Source organism: Excalfactoria chinensis, chromosome 8 (genome assembly GCF_039878825.1).
Source record: "Excalfactoria chinensis isolate bCotChi1 chromosome 8, bCotChi1.hap2, whole genome shotgun sequence".
NCBI lineage: Eukaryota > Metazoa > Chordata > Aves > Galliformes > Phasianidae > Excalfactoria > Excalfactoria chinensis.
This window is the reverse complement of record NC_092832.1, coordinates 19,131,284-19,148,515: the sequence shown is the minus strand read 5'-3', so window position 1 is coordinate 19,148,515 and position 17,232 is coordinate 19,131,284. Positions and strand designations below refer to the sequence as shown.

The 17,232-nt window shown below is 49.3% G+C and overlaps 1 protein-coding gene across 8 annotated transcripts in view; it reads right to left on the bottom strand.

Moving 5' to 3' along the window:
* RNF220 (ring finger protein 220) overlaps positions 1-2,972 on the bottom strand; it is a 159,918-nt gene extending 156,946 nt beyond the window's left edge. For 2 of the 8 annotated variants that reach the window (XM_072342847.1, XM_072342850.1), the window contains exon 1: positions 1,122-1,203. The gene's annotated coding sequence lies outside the window, so the exon portion shown is untranslated. Of the gene's footprint in view, positions 1-1,121; positions 1,204-1,770; positions 2,069-2,747 lie in introns of those variants that run through there. The other 6 variants (XM_072342849.1, XM_072342853.1, XM_072342846.1 and 3 more) reach the window with 6 other exon arrangements.
* Between the last annotated feature and the right edge of the window lie 14,260 nt (positions 2,973-17,232).

Below are 17,232 nucleotides of genomic sequence, written 5' to 3'. Positions count from 1 at the left end.
AAATGAGGAAAGACACGGCAAAAAAAAAAAAAAAAATCACAATATCCATTTACATTAAAAAGTTTTTCCCCCATAAATGTCAAGTAGGAATTTAGAAATATGCTCTGCTCAGAAAAGCCAAAGATTATAAAACAAAATAATGCCAGCTGTTTGGGGATTTAAGTGCTCAAATGGATTATATATTTGAACCGAACTGGATTTCCTTATAATAAATAAAACAAATGCAAGCTCGAAAGGCAACAAAGGAGAGCTCTCATCACTGGATTAAGATACAAAAGAAAAACAGTTAATTTTTTCCAACGCCTGAGATGTGGCAGCTGCTGTGAATATCGGGCTGGGGGGGGAGGAGGGGAAGAAAAATAAAATAAGATAAAATAAAATAAATTACAATAAAATAAATAGAACGAGCGGAGCGGAGGGGCCGGGTGGAGCGGAGCGGGCAGCGCTGGTCCCGGCCCCGGGCGGCCCCGGCGGGGAGGGCAGCGCGGCCTCTGCCCCTCCGTGGGGTTTGTTTGGCTGCAAAGTTCTTCAAGGAAAAGAAAATAAAAATAGAAAGGAAAAAGGGAAGGAAAAAAAAATAAAAGAAAATAAAAGAGGAAAGAAAAGAAAAAAGGAAAGAAAAAAAAAAGAAGAAGAAGAAAGAAAGAAAAAAAGAAAGAAAAGAAAACCAGAAAGAAAGAAAAAGGGAAAAAAAATAAAAGCCCCCGGGCGGAGAGGGAATACCCTGCGGCGGGCTGCGGGGAGGAAGCGCCTGGGGTTTTGTAAAAGAATAAAAGGAGGGAAAAGGGGGGGAAAAAAGCAACCAACCACCTACCTACGGCTGTACGCGGCGCAGCCACCACCCCCCCGTCCCGCAGCCGGAACGGTACCGGCGCCCGCGGGGGGAGAGCGGAGCGGGCGGCCCGGAGCGGCCCCACTCCGCCGCCGGCCCCACTCCTCCCGCTTCAGTATTCGCTGCCCCTCGGAGAGGTTTTCAATCAAAGGAAATAAAATAAAATCGAGCGGGGCGATGCCCGCTTTGCAGCCCAGAGATTGCCCCGCGGGTCCGATGTGGGAGGCGGTAAATTAAACAGGTGTTTGGTGGCACGGCACGGTTCGGCACGGCTCGGTACGGCACTCACCCCTACGGACGGCACTGCCCGACCCGACCCGGTACGGCACGGCTCAGCTCGGCACAGCCCCGCACGGACGGCACGGCCCGACCCGACACGGCTCGGCACGGCTCGGTCGGGCTGCCCTCGACCCCCCCTTCGCCCCTCTACCCCCCCGCCCTGCCCTACCCGTTCCGTGCTCCTTTTTCTACCACTTTTTCCCCTCCTCAAAGCCCCGGGTCACACAGATCATCAAACGCGGGGATGACCGCGGAGTTGTTTGAATTTATTGCAACAATCACTTACCATCCACGTTTCCTGTGTGGAAGGATAAGCATTCAACACAACTCTTTAAGTAGACAGTTCCTAATGATTTCATTGTGGTCAAACAGATGGTTTTTATGTATTTAGATCTGAAGGTGAGGAATTATTTTCCGTGCTTCCACCCCTATTTACAGCTTCCCTGCTCTAAAGACGGTGAAAAGAAATAAAACCCTGCGAGCTCTCGACGATCCGGAAAGTTTTCTAAGCGAAAACACGCACAAATCCCTTCACCTTCGCGGCTCTCCACGCTCCGCAATCGACACGTGGAGTAAATTTAACGCATTCGTTGGAGAACGGCGACAATTTAAAGCGACTCTACCTTTGTTCGAGCGGAGCGGGGCGGGAGGGCTCCTACCTGGAGGCGGTCGGGGAAAGGGAGGAAAAACGCCGGGGATGGAGGAGCCGAGCTGGGGGCGAAACTTCAGCCCCGGCCGAATTTAAGCTGAGCGGCACCGGCGCGCAAATCGCTCTTCCGATCTGGGATCGCGCATTTTGGGGACGGCTTGAAAACTAGAAAAGTTCGCCCGGTGATAAAAAAAGAAGAATCATTACAATAAAAAATAGATGTGTATTTAAAAAATGGAAAGCTTCGGAGGGAACGGGGTCCTCCGGCTGCTCGGCGTGTTGAAAGCCCGGAGCTGCTGCGGGCGCTTGTATTGCAAAAGAAAAACGTTCGCGTGTTTTAAACAGAAAAAAATAAGGGGGGGAGGGGGGAGAGGGGGGGGAAGGAAAAAAACTGAGAAAGAAAAAAAAGCGGAGGGTCTGCGCGTGGCACGGGCAGCGGATCTGCTTATTTCCTTTGAAAAAGTTTTTGTTTTGCAGCCGCTGGGAAATGAAATCGTTGCTGCCCGGAGCAACGGCGGAGAGAGAGAGATCGCGGCGGAGGGAAGCGAAGATACAACTCCCCGCGCTGCTCCTCCAAATTAGATATAATAATAATAATAGAAGAGTTAAAAAGGGAAAGATTTCGGAGCGAGGTCTCCGCGCTCTGCGTCGGGTCGGGTCCCCCCGCCCAGCGCCGTCCCCGGGCCCCCGGCACCTGATCCCCCTGCTGGCTGCCGGTCCCCCCCGAAAGGCATCGGTGGGGGGGGGGGGGGGTAGAGGGGGTGGATCCGGGCGGCCGGGGGCTCTCCGAGGCTATGGGGGGGGGGGGCTTTTATCCGCCTTTCCCCTCGGCATTACCATGCCGCTCCCCACCCGCCCACCCGGCTCTCCGAGCAGCCCTGCTCGCCGGGGCTGGGGAAGGAGAAAGGGCAAAGGGAGAAGGAGCGGGGAGTCGGGGAGGGAGGGGGGAAAGTTGCCCTGCGAAGTTTGCCCGGTGCCGGTACTCACGGTGCGGGGAGCGGGGCAGTCCCGGGCGTGCTGGCCCCGCTGCTGCATGGAGCGAAGCGGGAGGCGCCGGGGGTGCGAGGGAAGGAGCAGTGCTGCCTCTCAGTGCCGGCTCTCATCAGTGAATGAGCCTCCACTCTCCGAGGGACTCCCGGCTGCACACACAGACACACACACACACGCGCACACGCGCGCACACACGCACACACACATTCGCACACCGAGCTGGGCTCAGCACTGCATACATTAGGGCGCTCGGGCACTATGGGAAATGCAGTCCAGCATCAGTAGCCCACCCGCCCGCCGCATGCAGCCCCCGAAGTTGCTCAAATATAGGGCAGGGGGCTGCTGTTCCCCCGGCGTGCCGTGCCCCCCCGGCCCCTCCTCGCTGCCCTACCCAGCTCCCGGCACCCGCTGTGTTTTCCATCCCAAATCTCAGCATCCCCTGCAGTGGGCAGCCCAGATTCCCCCCCAGCCTCGAGCGGGAGGCAAGGGAGCCCCCCCCAGGGTTCAGGCACAGAGCTTCTCCCAGCACCCCCACTGTGCATCCCTGCACCCGGATGAGCAGCACCTCAGAATCCACCTCGAGCATCCCCAAGATCGGGGACTTGTCAGCGTTGCCCCGATGGCTGCATGCACAGAGCTGGCTTAATGCTCCCTGGCGTCCTGAGCAAAACTGCCTGCTGCATGGAATGGAAGAGTGAGTTTCAAATGGGGGATCAGATGAAAGACCTTATTGCCTCATTGTTTTGTGTGAAGCACACAGGGGACTGGGGTGACAGACTTATTTATTCCACCAAGGACGGAACCTTTTTTGTTTTTATTCACCAACTGCTAAATAATTTTGGGTTGTTCTTAAAAACAGAATAATCCAGCCAGTGCCAGCTCTTACCTAACTCAGCACTGCCACTTCCAAAGCATGACCATTCTACACAGCACATGCCACAAATAGAAGTCCTCTCCATTACCATCACCAACTGCCTGGGCTGTCAGTGCATGTGGCAGAGGAATAGACAATGTGCTTCTGTCACCTGACAGCTGTGGTGTGAGCAGCAAACCACTGCTGAGGACTATAGGTTGTTTCTACCCAGTGCTGCCCAGAGGTGTGAATGCTCCACCTGGTGAGATGTGTCCATGTCTGGGACATGGAAAGGCCCATTGGGGGTTGCTCGTGCAGTGTGCTGAAGCTGCTCCATCCACACCTCACTTTGTGTGTCTGTTTTCTCCTCTTCCCATTATTTCTCACTGAAATTGTCTCTATCTTCACAGAATCACAGAATCATAGAATCACAAGTTGGAAAAGTCCTCTAAAATCATCCAGCCCAACCTCATCCCACCCCACCGTGCCCACTGACCACATCCCTCAGTGCCACATTCCCATAGTTCATGGACACCTCCAGGGATGGTGACCCCACCACCTCCCTGGGCAGTTGTGCCACTGCAGCACTGCTCTTTTGGAGAAGAAATCCTTCCTAATATTCAGCCTGAACTTCTCCTGGTGCAACTTAAGGCCATCGCCTTGGTGGCCATGCTCCAGTGAACGGGCACCACACACATTCCTAAGACATGGATCCCACAGCATGACCTGCCCCAATACGACCAAACAGCTGAGGACTGAGGTGTGTATTCCATAGGTTGGTATGGATTGGCCATGTTTAAATAACATCAGAGTTGTGAAACAGGTAAGGAAAACACATTAAAGCAGCCCCCATTTCCCAAGGATTTGGAGAAAACGCTCTGCTTGTGAACACTGCAGTCCAACTCGAGCTTCAGCTTCACAGTAGCAATTACGGAATCTTGGTCAAGAAAGTGCTTTTATTATAAGGCTGTATTTTTGGTACTTACAACATTGTGAAAAACGATCCCTCTGATTTCAACTTCTTACTTTTGTTCTTAGCCAAAAACCAATTTGATTTTTTTTTTTTTTTCTTTTTTTCACGTTTTCACTTCCTCAGTATGGAAAAAAGGATCTGAATCCAGAGCTGGGCTCCAGTCAATGCGAGCTGAGAATCAAGCTCTGTGTTCTGAGGCCTGAAAAATAATAAGGCAGCTTTATGTAACTTTATGTTACCGTGCTATTACCCGAGAACTTAATACAGTTTGGATCTAAGGAATAAGCCTGACATCCAGCTGCCTTCTGTGAGAAACGTCTTTGGAGGAAAACGAGAAGATACACTCAAGTTATTTATATTTGTAATTACCATTAATCCGTATTACTAATGAGGGCTTTGATCCTGAAAATGGATCCATAAACACGGCCTCACGCGCCTCCATGGAGCTGCGCTATGCACAGAGGCCCATAGGAAAAATTTCCACTGACATACATTCAGTGCTGATTATTTGGACCCCGAAATAACTTTGAGCATCTGATTTAATGTTGTGCGCATTGTTCGCCTCGAAGAGTAATAAGGGGTGCCTCCGTCTCCTATTTTTTTTCTGCACTTGATATTAAAACAGAATTTGAGGTCGTTACGGTCCGTCGCAGTGCTGTAACTGCTCGTTGCGGGAGCTGCTCTAAATACTGACGGCGGAATTAAATTAATATATACCAATCTGAACCTAGGAGTTGATTAGATGCACTTAACTTTATGCATGCAGATTTCAATAGGATTACCAATAATACATAAAGTCAAGCGTATGTGCAAATCACGCCGGGAGCGGTGCCTGCTGGCTCCTTACGGCCATCAGCGTATGAATCGTAAAGCACGGCTCCTCATTCGTCATCACGTCCTCCAGCTGCTATTCCATAACCAAAACTGGTAGATATGATACATTCTAGAAGCAACTAAGGGACATGTGGGGTAGGGATGTGCCAGCATGGGATCCCACTGCCTGTCAGCAACCACCCCGCTGCAGAGGAACCCGATGCATAGAGAAAGTGCTGGAATTTGGCAGCCCTGTGACCACATCCTGCAGCAGGCTTGGGCTCTCATTGCATCTTTCATCCACAGTAGAGGATTCCAAGTGAAATGTTCTATCTCAGCTGTGCTTTGAGGCGCCCATGGCTTGCAGTGCCTGCATAAGCTCCATGCAAGCTCCATGCCCTCTGCTGGCTACAGCCAGGCTGTCAGCAGCGTGGCACCTGCCCTGCCCTCACACTGGAGTCAGGAAGCTCATCACACTGCTGCCCAGCTGGGTTTGCCCATTTGTTTCCTCAAAGCCATGGTCTGAGTTGTGGCTGAGCTTGAAGGAAGGCACTGCATGGAGTCATGGCTTGTTCTAGTCTTACTAGAGATGGTGTCCAAGGTGAGGATGGAGCTCTGGCTTTGGGAGCATCTTAAGAGAATCACAGAATCATTTGAGTTGGAAGGGATTCCTTAGGGTCATTTAGTCCCACTCCTCTGCAATGAACAGAAACACTCAAAGCTCCACCAGGTGCTCGGAGCCCCATCCAGCCTGACCTTGAGTGTGTCCAGGGGTGGGGCACCCACCACCACTCTGGGCAACCTGTGCCAGTGCCTCACCATCTTATTGTAAAACACTTCCTTACATTCAATCCAAATACTCTCCCTTTGCGTTTGAAACCACTTCCCACTCTCCCATCACAACAGACTCTGCTAAAGAGTCTGTCTCCTTCTTTCTTATAGACCCTTCTTAGGATGTAGAGGGCCCTAAGCAAGGCCCTCTTGGGACATTTTTTTTGCTGGGGAACATATTCTCCCCAGACCTGCAGCAGCCAAGGCTATGTGATTCGTACCCTTCACTTTCCTATTGATTATTCTTACTGTTTGCTCCCACCACCCCGGACACTTGCTTTCTGCACAAGCAAGTGTACACCCACTCCTTTTTCAGGGCTTTTCTGAGTCCTTTTCTGAGTGATATCCTGTTGCTATGAGTTCCACAGGCTAATGGTGTGGAAAAATATTTCCCTGTGACAGGAGCTACACCTGTCCAAGCCCCCTTCTGTGCACCATCCATCACACTGACAGCATAGGTGAGTTGCCCGGGATCATGTCAAAGCGTGAAATAGCTATAAAGGCAAAGCATATGTGTTTGTCATCTTTGTCATTAATGGGATCAAGCACAACTAAGGCAAAGGCATTGAACTGTGCCTTGCAAGCCGTGGGAAGGTGGAGCTGTGCCCAGGGCAGATCAGAGCAGTGGCTTTGGTCCATGGAAAGTACATGGGGAGAGCAATGTGTTCATAGAATCATAGAATCACCAGGGTTGGGAAAAACCATTGAGATCACCAAGTCCAACTGCCTACCCATCAACCTGCTTTGCTCATATGCACGTGCCTGTGGTTACTGTGATTGCACGTCAAGGACTGCGTCAGATTTGTTCTGGGGGGATGGACCCTCTCTGTTCAATGGGGAGCTGGATGAGCCCCACCATTCCTCTTGGCCTGGCAACCACAGCAGAGCAGGACAGATCTAGAGAGCTGTTAAGGCAGCTCTCCCATGTGATTAGTTTGAGCCTAACATGAGCTAAAATCAATGGGAAACTTGTGTGAGTTAGGGCTGCACTCATCAGTCAGAGTTTGCAGCAGCCAAGTGCAGCATGATTGTTATTAATATCTGCTGCAGGTATGAACACTGAAATGGTGCTTTACAGCAAAAAGAAAGACAAGTTGCTCTTGCCCAAGAACATGCTGTCCGAGAAGCTAATTCTGAGCTGCACATCTGTAGTAATAGAAACAGGATGTTCTTGGAAGTAAACATGCCTTGTGTGCATTCCTCACAATGCTATGTAACACAGGGCTGCTGTGTGGCTCGGGATGCTGAGGGTTATCATGTCACAGTCCTGCCCAAGTGCTTCACTAGATATCAGCCACGTGCCATAGGTGATGTGGGACGTGCCTGTGCCTTCCTTCAATGGAAAACCCTTCTGACAGTATCAGCCCTGACATCAGTGGTGCACACTGCTGGGACTTCTGGGACCATTCCCATGCTGTGGTGTAACTGAAACCCACACACCTTAGCTGCTCTGGTGGGCAGCCTGGAGTGGCAGCCCTGTGCACAGCTACCAATGATGCAGAGTTCATGGTGACCCACTGCATGGATGTCACGTCCCCAAAGACCCCTCCTTGAGACCCTCTGTCCTTCTGCGGGGTGATGCACTCCAGAGCTCCATCTGCCCTGGCTGCAGAGGCCACAGCCATGATCTCTTCCTACAGATCCAAGCACTGTCTGGTTTCCTCCCACAGTAGGCTCCTACTGCTGCTTTCCAGGACTCAGTGCCTGGTTCTCACTGTTTCCCTCCTGGGAAATTACCCATCTTCCTCCCAGAAATGCGTGTCTTCTTTCTGCCAGTCTTTTTCACGAGTCACTTCTCACCAGCAGTTCCAATCCCCTTTTCTTGCCCCTCTCTTGTCCTTTAATCCAGCTCACATTACTCTAGCAGTAAATTATTTAAAGCAGGCAAATGCGTGCAACAAGCAAGCTTTCTGTCAGACATGAATCTGTTCAGGAACTGATACACTCAAAATTCCTTTCTCTTGGCCCAGCTGTAGCTTTAGCTTGTATTTTTCTCCCTTATGTAGCCCCAGTGCCCCACGTCACATCCCTTGTTGAGGTCCATAGGAACACTGCAGATGTGCACTTCTTCCAGTCTTGTGTTCTTACACTGGTTTTCATCAGACTCTTTTCCATGAACCCTTCCAGTACTCCATCAAGCCACCTGTGCACATCATAGGTGTTCTCCCTCCCTTAAGGTTGCAGCAGGGAGAAACGGGGGCAAGGTTTGCTCAAGAGGTGTTACGTAGACCTGGGAAGATCTTGTGGGAAATGTTGAGCTTCAGTAGGATCTGAATCCTCCCATTGATGTTTTCAAAGCTGAGTCAGGTTTGAATTGCCCTGAAGACATCCTCAGTCTCTCTTACATCAATGCGTGGTAGCGGACACTGGTTGTAGCGTCGTCTCTTGAGACAGAGATGCATGCCCATGGAGACAAGCACAAGCTGTCTTCCATAAGGAGCAGGTCTGAAGGCGGATCACTGTTGGTCTTTCTCTTACATGTTCAATCGGTGTGACCACCCCCTCCCCCACAGTCCTGCAGGGATATATTTCAGTCGGCTAATTATAAATTCCCTCTGTCGTGCATCAGCTGGATGCAGCATGCCTGGTGGCACGAACCTCGCCTCCTTCATTGGTGCTGTGCACCTCTCTTGCTTCAGGCAAAAGTAATTTCCCCAGCCTGGAAATGTGATTTAATTTGACCTTGTTCACACAGGTTCTGCATCTTTTACATTCCCACCCCCAATGATAAAACAGGATCAGAGAAAATTGCTGTGATTCACGGCGATGCCCGCCCTCAGCCTCCGGTTCTGTTTGATTCTCTCCCATCCCCTGCTCTGCCTGCTTTCCTTATGGAGTATTTCTGACTGCAGGTGGAAGCTGTGAGAGGGATGTGAAGGTGTGACACCACATGCTTGTGTCACATCCTTGCTGCAAATGATCCCATTTAGAGGAGCATTTGCAGAGCTCCGTGCACTCTCCTTTGCAAGCTCAGAAGATCTTCTTGGTGGGATGCCCTCCCGTTGGTATGGGTTTGATCCTCAGCCGTGAGACCTCAGTGAGCTTCTCTAGTGCCGATGGCCTTTTTAGCAGTGCCGAATTACAGGCTTGGGGTAGCTGAGCTGTCAGAATGGCATTTATAACACAGTTCTTACTTGGGAGCATCCAAATGCACACGGGATGCTTGGCGAGGCACGCGCTCAGCTGTTTCCTCCAGTAAATTCGGGCTTGGGAACAGCAAGCCATTTTACACCAGCTCACAAAAGCCAGGAGCCATGACAAGAAACACTGGCTATCTGCAGTAATAAGCTGCAGAGAGCCATGGAAGCATGCTTACAATATTTTCCCGGTAATGGGGATGGCATCAATTGTCAGCGAAGCAGACAATCTGGCTGCACGTGTCATTCAGACTTTTTAATGCTCTGCTTCTTGTCTGTCGGCTTTCCCTTTTGTGCTGAACTGTTGCTAGAGACCTGGAAAATCTGCTGGGTCCTGTGCCAGATAGTGTGGATGCTTTCCCTCCAAATACAGACAGCTTTTATCTCATTTTAGCTGTTTGGGACTGCTACTCATTATAGAGAGTTTCTGAAGGGGCTGAGAAATGTCTCCTGAAAGGATATCAGAGCTATAGTAGACATTGCAACTGCTATAGGAGATCATGCTTGCTCTTTCTGCCCTTCAGCAATTCACATCTAATGGACTGGATGATCTTAGTTTGGATTCAGTGATCTTAGTGCTCTTTACAACCTTCGTGATTCTAAATGGAAAATGATCTGAACGGGGCATGCCCAAAACAAGGGTTGTGAGGATGTGACACTGAGGGATGTGGTCAGTGGGCATGGTGGGCTGGAGTTGGACTGGGTGATCTTCGAGGTCTTTTCCAGCCTTTACAATTCTATGAGGACAACACATAGCTGCCCACATTGGCCCACTGACACCCAAGCACTGCCTGCTGCAGAACAGTGTTTTTGTGACACCCATCGTTTCCATTCATCACCCACCACCACCCCAGGCAGACTGTATAGGACTCGGTGAGCTTCTCGCCCTCTCTGGCTCCTTCTAAACTCACCTTCTTTACTGCACATCTTGGCTCGTTTTCATTCTCTCAGCAAGGAGTTTGCCTCCGCCCCTTGTCTTCAAGCTGGGATGAGCATACTGATGCTCCCCTCCACCTTCTCACTGTCTCTTGTCTATTTAAACTGTAATGTTTTAGGAGCAGGGACATTAACCCTCGTCTGGATTAGCATTGCTCTAATGTAAATAATATTAGTTACATTATAGATGTTTCCGTAATTAGAGTTCTTCTTTCTATAGGCATTTAAACACCTCGTCTCCTCATTTGACAGTTATGCTATTTGATTTGTGTTCTCCTGATGTGGAGAGTGGTACAGAAACCTTTTTATCTCTCCTGATGAAGGGGTTTGGGCTTTGATTGGATTTGGTTATTTTAGCAGTCTTTGCGGGGAGGAACCCATGGGTAGGTGGGTACAATCTGAGTAAGGTGCAGTTTGAACGGGGTTAAATAATGTGGTAAGAAGCAGGGTTTTAACCACTGTTTCATCAGGGAGTTTTAATTCAAACTACACGGAGATCTGTGGGTGCCCCATCCCTGGAGGTGCCCAAGGCCAAGTGGGGTGGGGCCTGAACAGCCTGAGCTGGTGGGGGGCAGACAGCCCACGGAGGGGGTTGGAATGGATGGACTTTGAGGTCCCTTCCAGGCTTTGAGGTCCCTTCCAACCCAACCCATTCTATTATTCCATGATTCCTTGAAAGAGCATGTGGTAAGGATGAGCCCTTCCAAAAACAAGAGACAAAAAGAGCTGACCCGCATGGCAAAATATCTTGTCTTGCCTGTCCCCACTCACCTGCCTTTGAGCAGGATGCGTCCCTGTTTACTGCCATGAGTAGGGGAGAGCAGTGGTGAAAGAATTCACCAGGGCTGGCTTTATCAGAGAGGTTCGTCTCGGCAGATGGCTGTGTGTTTTAAATTTAAACCGAGAGGCATAAATAGTGGGAAAGAGAAGAGGGTAATAAGAAAAATATTAAACTGCCCAGTGCAAATCCTTGGGGAACTTCTATTGCAATAACTGACCTCCCATATAGCACCATTTATTTCATACGCTGGCAGCTTTATAGGTGCTTGTACAGCTACAGACGAACACCAATTTGCCAGCGCAGTTTGTTTTGATAACTGTTGTTTTCAATAAATCTATATTAAAATCAAAGTGAAAATTAAATAGACCGAAGTCGGTAGCACTGGAGATAAGGGAGAGCATTATGTGTCGGAGCTCGCTCTTACCTCCTGTGTGTGTGATGCATTTCGGCAGTCCCAGACACACTTTTCGATGCCTCTCTGCATATTCCCACCTCTGTGCACCATCCTTCCTACCCCTGGCCCTGCGGGTGCCTCTGATGACAGCAGAGGAAGAGAGGGAGGAGAGAAGAGAGAATAGAAAACCCAACACCAGGGCAGGGAAGGAAGGAAAGAAGAAAGCAAGGAAGGACGGAGTGAGTGCTGGGAAATGAGGGGAGGAAGAGAGAGGCTGGAAAAGGAAAGAGGGACGCCAAGCTCTGTAGGGGAAAGACAAAGAGGCAGAAAATAGAATAAACAGAGGGAAGGCGATGGGGAAATCAAAGCAGTGCGGACAGAAGAGAGCAAGGCTTGTGGGACCATGCTCTGTGCACACCCTGCAGAGCTCAGGTGGGCTTTGGGAGTGTGGGAGGGACAGGGGATGCCTTGAGGATGGCCAGGAATCTAGGCAATACCCTACAGAGACCTGGAGACCACAGCTGGAAGGGCAGCAGATAGGGCTGGCCAGGTTGTTAGTTAATTGCTCTGGGGCTGTTTGGAGGAGCTTAGATCCAGGAGGTGCTGCCTAGCACTGAACATTGCACTCGAGTCCAAGCAAATAATGAACAGAAGAGATTTCATGGTAGAGCAGGTCAATGTTTTTCCGGCAGACCAGTTTTCTAGCAGAAAATGTTGATCGGAGCAACTGGAAGCATTTCCTAGGACATGCTGATATTACCCAAGCTTTTACTGAGAAAACATCCGCAACACAAATGGTCTGTGTTCTTTTTTGATTCATCTCCTCCTGTCAGCATTGCTTCACCCTCTGCACCCATTTTGTTCCCAGTGCTTGGCCAAAAACATGATGTCTCCAGACCTGGCGGCTACCAGGAGCTCTTTTGGTCCAATATTTCCTTCTTTCTTCACTTCCCTGATCACAACAAGGATCCAAAGAGCAACGACGAGGCGGCAGCAGGGCTGGGTGACAGCCCTTTTGGGCACGGGTGTTTGATTTCACAGAGAGACTCAGCCCTTCTCACAGGGATCTTAAAAAGGGCGGAGGTTCCGCCTGCCTCTGTAATATGCAATAAAACGAGACGTAGCAGTGCAATGTAACGCGTAGTTGGGACTTCCAGATTGATGCAATAAGAAATGCTGGAATGGTGGAGTGAAAAGAAATGCACTATTTTTATTTTGGGATATGTCAGCAAATGGAAAAAATACAAAAAAACCACCAAAAACAACAACCCCAAAACCTTGAGAACTACAACTTCTGCCCCAGCTTAAGTCAGAAATCATATTTATTTGCAACCGCAGGATTTCCCAAGGGACAGGAATTCCTTCATTATTATTTTTGGCCAGCTGTCTTCCATATGACGGCCCATGAAAAGCATTTTATCTCACGTTAAAACCCTCCACATAAAAACGTCTCCCTACCTTGCAGCAGGTGTGCTCGTCCGGAGGGGAGATTTGCTTTATCAGCAAGTTGTTCCTCCAGGAGCAACGCTTCGTTGTCAATGTTTTTTCCATTTACACTTTGAGTTCAAGACACTTGAGCGGCCCCTCAGTATTGGGTGGCCTGTGCAGGCATCCTTTACGCGCTGCAACCCTGTTAGCTAAAGTACCCTGCAAAAAGAATACGCCGAAGTGCTTTTTATTATTATTATTTGCTTATTTATTTTTAACGTCCCATCAAAAATGTTTAAAATGTCTGACAAAATGTCCCGTTTCCTTGCTGCTGATGCTTTGAAACACAGCTTTCCCATGACGGCATAGCTGTAAAACACATTTGGCTTTTTTATTTTCTTTATTTTTATTTTTTACTAGTTAGCAATGGAGTTTTGCTATAGCCATTAAAATATAAAGAATAAACTGCACCCAACTGTACAATATATATTTTTTTACCGGCGTTTATGGTGACAATATAAACTGTGAGGGTTAAGCCTGCATTTTTTTTTGTGGATGGCACTGGAATATTGAGCTTAAGTATACAGCGTGAGCACAAGGCTTTTATGATACGCAATAATGATGTAAAAAAGGTTTTATTTCTTCAGTAAACTGACATCACTGCTTGTCCCTCTTTGTACATCTTGGGTCCAAATGTTTAGTGCAGCACAGCCTGGAGAAACTTCTCCTGATGCTGTGGCTCAGCCCAATGTTCCCTTGGCCAGATGCCTGCAGTGGTTGCACCAGACACTGACCCACGTGCAGCCCACGCTCACATCGTCAGCACCTCAACGAGGCCACATGCTAACGAGGTGGCTCTGCACACTGACAGCTTGGAGTGTGCAGCTCACACCAGGAAATGCGTAGGAAAGTGAAGTACATGGAGCTGGGACTCGGAAATGGCAGGGATCTGGGAAATGGATCACAGAATTGTAGAACCATAGAATCATTGAGACTGGAAAAGATGTCTAAAAACACCAAGCCCAACACATGCCATCATGCCAACCGACCATGTCCCTCAGTGCCACATCCCCACGTTCCTTGAACACCCCCAGGAATGGTGGCCCCACCACCCCTCTGGGCAGCCTGAACCACTGCATCACCAGGTGGGACTATTCAGTACGCCTCCTCCATTGAGAACTCTGTGTTTATCTGTTTTACAAATCATTGTCACATCCCAATGCCCTTTAACTCCTGTAATCCATCAAGACCACAGACTGCACAGCTCTGTGTTTGCTTCGCATTTTAGTGTATCCTCTCATGCTCGTGAATAACGGGGGTTGTTATGAAGAAAGGACCAGTTTGTCTGAGCAACTCCATACAGCATCATGCCTGCTCAGCCAACGTGGGGTCCTGTGGAAACCTCTGCAATCATCTCATCCAACTCAACAAAGCACAGGCTGGAGATCCCAGTGCTGGTCTGAGACACCCAGGGCTGCCTCATTCCCTCCTAACACAGTTCAGTCAGCACCCACCTTCTGATGCCCTGCTATGTTCATAGAATCAAAAGCTTGGAAAAGGCCTTTAAGATCATCCAGTCCAAGGACCAGCCCATCACCAGCATGCCTATAACCCATGTCCCTCAGTGCCATGTTTTTCCAGTGCTTTCTCAGCCTGCCAGAGGCTGTCCCTCTCACCTCCGTTTTAACTGGAAAGGGATTTCCACCCCACGGCCCCGATTCCGGCTGAATTAATGGTTTTTGAACTGAATCAGCACATTTGAAGTTAAAACAGATCCCCACTGAGTCTGTACATTTTTATTACTGTGCGAGGAGTGCTTAGGAAAATAAAAGGAACAAGAAAGCCCTGAGAGTGGACCACCCTGTCGAGGGGGGGAGAAACAGAAATCAAGCTTGTTTATATGAAATATATTTATAGGATCAAGTGACAAATATGGTACGAGGCCTCAGAGCCCAGCTCAGGGATACCACATTCCAGTCTGGGCACTCGTGATCGAGCAAATTTAATTGAAACTGGAGCAGGTGTAGAGGGGGTCTGCTGGGGTGGTGTGGGATGTGGGGAGGCAAGGAGAAATGAGAACAACTGGGTTTTGTTACCATACAAAACAAAGAAGATAAAGATGACCAGGATCTGAGAGCTACCTAGAAATATACTAAATGAAACAAAGCCAAGTTAAAGCCAAGGCCCATCCTGACAGAGCAAATGAGTGTGAACTAGCTGTGAGTGCGTGTTGTTTGGGAATTAGAGGAAGTCTTCCATCTTCCAGGCAGAGAAGACCTGAAGGAGCCTCTCAGCCAGGTCAGTGCAGACAAGTAAACCAGTGCGTTTGAAGATGGATGTTGATAAATAGACTAGGATGCTGGGTGGGAAATCACATTACATGATGGGTCAACGCACTCAGTATCCCCAGGACAACTTTTCTGGCTGATACTCCCACATATGGATGGCTTTTATGATCTGAAATGCTCTTTTGCCTTTCCTAGGCTGAGGACCTCAGCACCTTTAGAACCCTCTGTCTTTATCACCCGTGAGCCCTGTGCTGTGTGTGCAAACCTCCTGGCCCCACCAAGCTGCCGTTCCCAAATCCACCGGGGGGTCACCGCCACACAATGAGACGCACTTGCTCCCACGGGGCTGAACGAGCTGCTTTCTTTCAAAACACCCTTTAGCTGACAGCTAGGAATAGCTTTCCATGATGACAAGCTGTCATTAATATCATTCACCACAATGGCAGAATACGTGTTTGGAGAAAAGGGGAGAGAGCAATCCTCTGCAAACAAATGTTCCAGCAGAACACATGCACTGCGCTGTGGTTTCAAGAATGACAACATGAATATAAAAATGTACATTGTGAATATTAGTATTCCCTTAAATATGTGTTCACGTTGCTTAATGAGTCCCACCGGTGGCGTTAGTAACTGAAGGATTTGGGTTGGCACATTATTAACTTGTTAAGTAGAAAACAGTGATACAGGACTACTTGTCGTGTGTATTGTAAGGCATTTGAAAGTTGCATTCAGCATAAGCAACTGAACAGGACTAAAGGAGCTGCCTTTAAAATGAGGCGATGCTTTTAATGCCGTAACCCTGTAAAATCCCACGCAGTGTGTGGGATTTGTCCCATTTTCCTGCCTAGCCTGCCCTGCTCCTCTCAAACCCCATCCATCCATCAGCCCAGAGGTGGACGCACAGCTGTGCAGAGCAAAGTGATGTTTTGTTAGGGAGTTGTCAGGTCTCTAAAGCAAATTAAAGTTAGAGCTATGGACCGTGCTGCTGCACTGGGGATCCAGCTGTGAGAGGGGGGGCACAGCTGGAGGCTCTGGGTTGACCTTTCCAGCTGGAGCTTGAAGAATTGATTGGGGTGGCCAAATTGGGTCCATTCTGGACACGATTTCCTCTGCACTGCTCGTAGCCATCCCCAAATCTCTAAAATAGGAAAAACAATTAAGATGTTAGACCTGATGCTGAAACACTAGTGCTCATGCTTGGGCTGACAGAGGGCCTGATAATCTGGTCCCGTGGCACTGGGACATTGGGATTGGCACAGCTTCCAAAGAGGTCCTTCTCCAGCTTCTGAGAGCCGTGTCTCTTTGAAAGTGTGGTTGGTGATGGTCATTGTATCGGTGTCCCACACTGCAGAGGTACACATCATACAGACCTAACGGAACACTGAGGCTAGCGGGGCCAGATGTGCCCCTTCCCCCCTTACTGCAGACCTCAGCAGGGGAAAGGAGTTCCCACTATACAAAAAGGGCGGGAGGAAACAGTGCCTCCAAGCTTAGGAAACAGCCCAGGCTTGGCTGATGAAAAAGGGACGTGTGCACATCTTTGAGCCATTGATTTTTTGTCTAGACAGAGAAAAAAATATCTTTTACTGCTACTTGCAGAGGTCAGCCATGAAAGGCTTCCTCTCTCATGCTACTCGCAACACTCATGAGCAGGCTGTGAGCCCTACATTTCCAGCTTTGGGTTGCACTGTCATTTCCAGCACGTCGCTGCCAGCTCCCATCGCTGACGAGGAAGGGCTGGCTGAGGGCACTTAAAGAGCGCTCAAGGAACGCCGCACTGGAAAAGCCCTATATTTGCTCCTCTGTGCTCCTTGTCAAGCTGTACATCAGTCACCAAAGGCTCGACAAGGCACAGAAGCACGGCTGAGCTCAGAAGCAGAGCTTGCTCGTGTGGGAGGGAGGCTAAGAGATGCCAAATCTAAGAGGACTTCAAGGAACCTTTCGTATTATTAAATGGTTCGCTGCTGGTGTGACATGGTTCAGGCCTCTGAAGTTCAAGGCTGCAGATAAACAGAGCAACAAAAGGAGACATTCAGCCCAAGGAGCTG